Source organism: Chiloscyllium plagiosum, chromosome 6 (genome assembly GCF_004010195.1).
Source record: "Chiloscyllium plagiosum isolate BGI_BamShark_2017 chromosome 6, ASM401019v2, whole genome shotgun sequence".
Classification (NCBI taxonomy): Eukaryota; Metazoa; Chordata; class Chondrichthyes; order Orectolobiformes; family Hemiscylliidae; genus Chiloscyllium; species Chiloscyllium plagiosum.
Genome location: NC_057715.1, coordinates 50,899,034 through 50,905,978, shown reverse-complemented (window position 1 = coordinate 50,905,978; position 6,945 = coordinate 50,899,034).

Below are 6,945 nucleotides of genomic sequence, written 5' to 3'. Positions count from 1 at the left end.
GGTGAGGGAGGAGGTGCGGGCGCAGGTTTTGCAATTCCTGCAGGGGCAGGGGAAGGTGCCAGGAGGGGAGGGTAGGTTGTTGGGGGCGCGTGGTCCTGACCAAGTAGTCATGGAGGGAATGGTCTTTGCGGAAATTGGAAATGGGTTGGGAAGGAAATATATCCCTGGTGGTGGGGTCCGTTTGGAGGTGGCAGAAATGTCGGCGGATGATGTGGTTAATGCAAAGGTTGGGAGGGTGGAAAGTGAGGACTGGGAAGGTTGTGTCCTTGTTATGGTTGGAGGGATGGGGTTTGAGGGCAGAGGTGCGGGATGTGGATGAGATGCGTTGGAGGGCATCTTCAACCACTTGGGAGGGGAAATTGCGGTCTCTAAAGAAGGAGGCCATCTGCTATGTTCTGTAGTGGAACTGGTCCTCCTGGGAGCAGATACGGTGGAGGCGGAGGAATTGGGAGTACAGGGATGACACTTTTGCAGGAGGTAGGGTGGGAAGAGGTGTAATCCGGGTAGCTGTGGGAGTCGGTAGGTTTGTAAAAAATGTCAGTGTCAAGTCGGTCGTCATTAATGCAGATGAAGAGGCCCAGGAAAGGGAGGGAGGTGTCAGAGATGGTCCAGGTGAATTTAAGGTTGGGGTGGAATGTTTTGGTGAAGTTAATGAACTGTTCAACTTCTTCGCAGGAGCGCGAGGTGGTGCCGATGCAGTCATCAATGTAGCAGAGGAAGAGGTGGGGAGTGGCACCGATGTAACTACAGAAAATGGACTGTTCTATGTAGTCAACAAAGAGACAGGCATAGCTGGGGCCCATACAGGTGCCCATGACTACCCCTTTGGTCTGGAGGAAGTGGGAGGATTTGAAGGAGAAATTGTTAAGGGTGAGAACCAGTTCAGCCAAACGAATAGGAGTGTCAGTGGAAGGTTACTGTTGGGGACGTCAGGAGAGGAAGAAACGGAGGGCTTGGAGGCCCTAGTCATGGCGGATGAAGTGCAGAGGGATTGGATGTCCATGGTGAGGATGAGGCGTTGGGGGATGGGGAAACGGAAGTCTGGAGGAGGAGGTGGACAGTGTGGGTGGTGACTCGAACATATGTGGGGAGTTCCTGGACCATATAGAGGTAGGTGAAGCTGAGTTCGGTGGGGCAGGAGCAGGCAGAGACAATGGGTCGGCCGGAGTGGTCAGACTTGTGGATCTTGGGAAGGGGGTAGAATTGAGCAGTGCGGGGTTCCCGGACTACAAGGTTGGAAGCTGTGGGTAGGAGATCTCCTGAGGTGATGAGGTTCTGTATGGTCTGGGGAGGGGGTGGGGGGGGTCATGGTCAAGAGGGCAGTAAGAGGAGGTGTCTTCCAGTTAGCATCTGCCTTCAGCGGTGTAGATATCAGTATGCCAAACTACCACTGCACCCCCGTTATTTGCTGGTTTGATGGTGAGGTTGGGTTTGGAGCAGAGGGATTGGAGGCCTATGCATTGTGAGGGTGAAAGGTTGGAGTGGGGCAAGGGTTAGACAGTTTGAGGTGGTTAATGTCTTGGCAGTTGGGAATGAAGAGATCGAGGTCAGGAATAGGCCAGCACAGGGTGTCCAGGTGGATGGAGTGTGGTGGAGGCGAGTGAGGGGGTCCTCGGAAGGTGGGCGGGAGTCCTGATTGTAAAAGTAAGCTCGGAGGCAGAGTCGACAGAAGAAGTGTTTGTTGTCACGAAGCATTTTAAATTTATTGATGCGTGGATGGAGGGGGATAAAGGTAAGGCCTTTGCTGAGGACTGATTGTTCCTCCTCAGTGAGGGGGAGGTCAGGGGGCATGGTGAAAACTCGGTAGGGCTGGGAGCTAGGACCTGGGACCTGGTGTGGGTGTGGAGATGGGATTGGGGGCAGAGCCTGTAACTGGAGCGGGCGTGGTGGTAGGGGGAATGGGGGTGTGGAGTTATGAGCAGGTGTGGTGTTCTCCTCTGGGTTCTGGTGGGCAGGGATGGTGACAGAGGGACCTGTGGGGGGCATATGCAGTATGCAGGTGAGTTGCGTTGGTGGGGACGGAAGTGGTGGCAAACATGGCAGTAGAGGGGGCAGACGTCACTGAGCGTGTGGCATCAGTGATGACGTGGGGGGGCTGAAGTGATATCACATGGTGCATGAGGAATCATGAGGGGCGGAAGTGGCTGTGGAAGTGGCCATGATAGGGGCGGAAGTGACATCATTGATCGTCGCTGGGATGGTAGCTGTACCAGCCACATGGCTAATGACGTCCGAGCAGTTCCAGAGGTGGGGGTGTCTTCTGGAATGATTGAGGAGTGCTGGTTATGGAGGTGGATGTATAAAAGTTTGTTGTACTTACAGTTTTTGATGTTTGAGATGGTGTTGAAATACTGTTTATTGAGAGTATGAATTCTTCTTAGAATATAGTATAGAAGGGGTCCTTTGCAGTTCTGAGAGAGTGTGGCCCTCAGGTGAGGCACGGCTGACTGTAGAGAGGTTAGGTGTTGGCACATTGCTGCGAGTGTGAAGCAGAGGATCCTAAAGGAGAACCCCCTCAAACCCCACCCCTCCAACCATAACAAGGACAGAACCCTCTGGTCCTCACTTTCCACCCTACCAACCTTCACATAAACTGCACCATCCGACGACATTTCCGCCACTTCCAAATGGACCCCACCACCAAAGCTATATTTCCCTCCCCACCCCTTTCCACTTTCTGCAAAGACCGTTCCCTCTGTGACTACCTGGTCAGGTCCACACCCCCCAACATCCCTCCCACCCCCCGCTCACCTCCATCCAAGGCCCCAAAGGAGCCTTCCACATCCATCAAAGTTTCACCTGCACATCCACCAATGTCATTTATTGTATGTTTTGCTCCCGATACAGTCTCCTCTACATTGGGGAGACTGGACGCCTCCTCGCAGAGTGCTTTAGGGAACATCTCCAGGACACCCGCACCAATCAATCCCACCGTCCTGTGGCCCAACATTTCAACTCCCCCTCCCACTCTGCAGAGGACATGCAGGTCCTGGGCCTCCTCCACCGCTGCTCCCTCACCACCCGACGCCTGGATGAAGAACGCCTCATCTTCCGCCTCGGAATACTTCAACCCCAGGGCATCAGTGTGGACTTCACCAGTTTCCTCATTTCCCCTCCCCCCACCTCACCTCAGTTCCAACCTTCCAGCCCAGCACTGTCCTCATGACCTGCCCTACCTGCCAATCTCCCTTCCCACCTATCCGCTCCACCCTCCTCTCTGACCTATCACCTCCATCCCCACTCCCATTCACCTATTGTACTCTTTGCTACCTTCTCCCAGGCCACCTCCTCCACGCCCAACCCCCCCAACTTATCTCTCCACCCTGGAAGCTCCCTGCCTCCATTCCTGGTGAAGGGCTTTTGCCTGAAATGTCGATTTTCCTGCTCCTCGGATGCTGCCTGACCCGCTGTGCTTTTCCAGCACCACTCTAATCTAAACTCTCGTTTCCAGCATCTGCAGTCCTCACTTTTGCCTAGATGTGAGTTTGGATGATCAGAAACATTGCACCTCACCTTGGGTGGCTGTCAGGAGCTGTTTCATCACCTGAATTAGTGAATGAGTGCACTCATCAAATAGGCACCCATCAGAGACTCAATAGTGTGTTGTGAATCCTCGGTCCCTCAGGGCATGGCAATATTGAATCCGCCAGTGTCCCATGTTCGTGTCTTGTCATTCCCTCTAGTGGTGACACCTGAAATTACTATTTGGCAGTCCAAGTTTGTCTGTTTTCCTTAGGCTGTACTAGCCTCTGAATGGTGTCACGTGTCCATGAAGCAGATATGTTGTTACAGTCTGAGTCATAGTGAGTTGGGGATGTTTGATTTTCCTATCTGTCAGAGGGTTATCTAGATGTCATGTCAGGTCTGGCCGGTTGAGAGTGTGTCATCTGTCCATGTTGTTAGTTACTAGCGAATTGCTCCAATTTGTTAGAGGGTGGTCTAACACTGAAAGTCATTTAAAGTCTGAGTCATTTAAAGTGGCAGTAATGGGAGAGTATAAATTTCGTCGGGGGGGGGGGTGGGGGGCAGTCGGGCTGGCCTGTCAAGGGGGTATCCTTGGTCTTGTCTTTTATTTAGGGCAATGCCATCCGCTATACATAAATTAAAAGGTAGCTGTGTTGTCTGCCATAGGCTTTTGACTGGTTTAAATGGTACCAGCTAGTTTTTCCTGTGGCTAGTAGAATCTTGTATACTGAGGGGCTCACCTGATACAACATAGAGTGTGGACCTGAATATTTAGGGGAAAGAAAGGGACTCTGATTAAAGATCTGTAGCATTACCTGCTGTCCTATAGCGTATTCAGCAGGGTTGACTTTACTGTCAAAGTTAGCCTTACTTAATTTCTTTTTGGTCCCTAACCTGATGGCCTTGATATTCTCAGTGACAGGGAGAGCAGGTTCTGTGAGATCAAAACTGAACAGGTAGTCGACTTCTTTCATGGGTCAGCCTGTCATCAGGGTATGGGGGATACAGCTTGTGAATCAGGAGATGCTGATGTATACCATCATGAGGACAAATGGAAATACTATGTCACAGGCTTTATTATTCTGCTGTGCTGTCTTCCTAATCATCTCTTTTAGGATGCAGTTCATCCTTTCCATTATCCCATTTGATTGGGGATGGTATGCAATGTGGAATTTCTGCTTGATACCAAGCATTGTCATTACATTCTGCATGCCTCGGCCAGTGAATTGGATTCCCTGATCGCAGTTCTTGATACTGCAGAGTAGATCCCACTTTGTAAATATTGTTAGGTTAGGATTTGTGCTGTTGTTTTGGCTATATTTGTCCAAACGGGAAATGCCTCAACCCATTGGAAGCCCTGCAGCCTGTGCACTTAGATGGCTGAATAACTTAATCGCTAGTTCAAACAGTGGCTGTACTTGAGTGTCGGTCGTGTATATCCCACAGCCAATGATCTGACTGCCACCCTCCACGGTGGAGGATTCATTTACATAACCAGGCAGACACAGCTGTCAGAGTTTATGTTTTGTCTCATCCCTCACCATTTTCCTGCTGTTTAGGTATAAAAGGGCTGGTGGGATGTTTAGTGGTTATGATTTGACTGTCCTGTGGGTCTCCTCTATAATTTAGCTTATCGGCTAGGAAGGTGGGCACATTTGACCAAGATATCCCAACCCTGAAGCAGTAGAGTCCATCATGAGGTTCGAATCTGGCTCACTGAACTGTCTTTGATTCGGCCGTCCAGCAGGAGCTGGATTGGGGTATGCTCAGTTAGAGTAGTCAGTGGGTTTAAACCAATGACATCACCTAAGTACTGGACTGCCCAAAAGACTGCGAGGAGGTGTCGTTTCAATATGGAAAACCCTTGTTCCACTGGCTGTAAGACCGTGGAAGCAGAGGCCACTGGGCCTTGCTTACTATACCGCTCTTGTAGTACAACAGCATCTATCATCTGGTCTGTGGCTACAACTTCTAGGATGTATGGTAAGTCAGGGTTGGGAACCAGTAAGTTTGATGTTGTTGACAGGGCGTATTTTAAATCAGTTACTGCTCCTCAGATGCTGCCTGACCAGATGTGCTTTTCCAGCACCACACTATTTGACCCTGATCTCCAGCATCTGCAGACCTCACTTTCTTCCAGCATTCTTTTTCAGCAATTCTGAGAATGGGGCTGCTTTGGTAGCAAATCCATTGATGTGGTTCCTGCAGTATCCTCCTAACCCTAGGAAAGATCAAAGTACACTAACATCTCTGGGGCGTAGCAGTCGTTCTATGGCCTCTATTCGCTTTCTGTCTCTCTCCCTTTTCCCATGGGTGACTATCATTGCCATGTATCCTTAGGCTGTAGAATTGCATTTTTTTTCAGATTTATTTTGTACCTTAGTCTGTGTATTAGATCGAGTAATTCATCTCAGAGCCAAAAGTCCTCCTCCTTTATTTCTCTCTGTAGAAGTAGGTCGTCCACATATTGTATTATGCAGTCAGGCCGGGAAACCTTTCTCATCCTTTGGCTAACCATCTGTGCAAAATCAAGGTTAAGTTATGAAACCCTTTGGTAGATAGGTCCAGGTATACTGCTGTTTCTGGAAGGTAAATGCGAATTTGTACTGACACGACTGATTTAAGGGTATGGACCAAAAACCGTTATTAATATCAAGTACTGTGAAATAGTTATTTATGCGGGGCTTGCGTCATTATTGTGGCTGAGCTGGTGACTACTGTGGGGACAGTGAGAGGGGTAACTTTATTAAGTTCCCGATAATCGATGGTTAAACACCATGAACTATTTGGTCTTCTGACTGGCCAAATTGGAGCATGGTGGCTCAGTGGTTAGCACTGCTGCCTCACAGCACCAGGGATCCAGATTCAATTCCAACCTCAGACAACTGTCTGTGTAGAGTTTGCACATTCTCCTCATGTCTGCGTGGATTTCATCTGGATGCTCTCAATTTCCTCCCACAATCCAAAGGTGTGGAGGTCAGGTGAATTGGCCATGCTAAATTGCCCATAGTGTTGGGTGCATTAGTCAGGGGTAAACGTAGGGTAGGGGAATGGGTCTGGGAGGGTTAACACGAGAGAGGCTGGACCAGCCGCTATCTCTGGATGAGCTGACCAAGGCCCTCGAGTCCTTCGAAAAGAATAAAACTCCCGGAAGCGTTGGGTTACCGGTCGAGCTCTATTCCGCTCTTTGGGACTTGATTGGTCGGGCCCTGCTGGAGGTGTATGTCAGTATGCTTCGGGCAGGTACCATGAGTGAATCCATGAGGAAAGGCATCATCACCCTCATCTACAAGCAGAAGGGGGAGAGGGAAGAAATTAGAAATTGGAGACCGATCTCACTGTTAAACACAGACTACAAAATCTTGTCAAAGGTCATCGCCAACCGGGTCAGGTCTGCTCTGGAATCGGTGATTCACCCTGACCAAACCTGTGCTGTACCGGGCAGGAAGATCGCTGAGAGTCTCACACTCCTCAGAGATA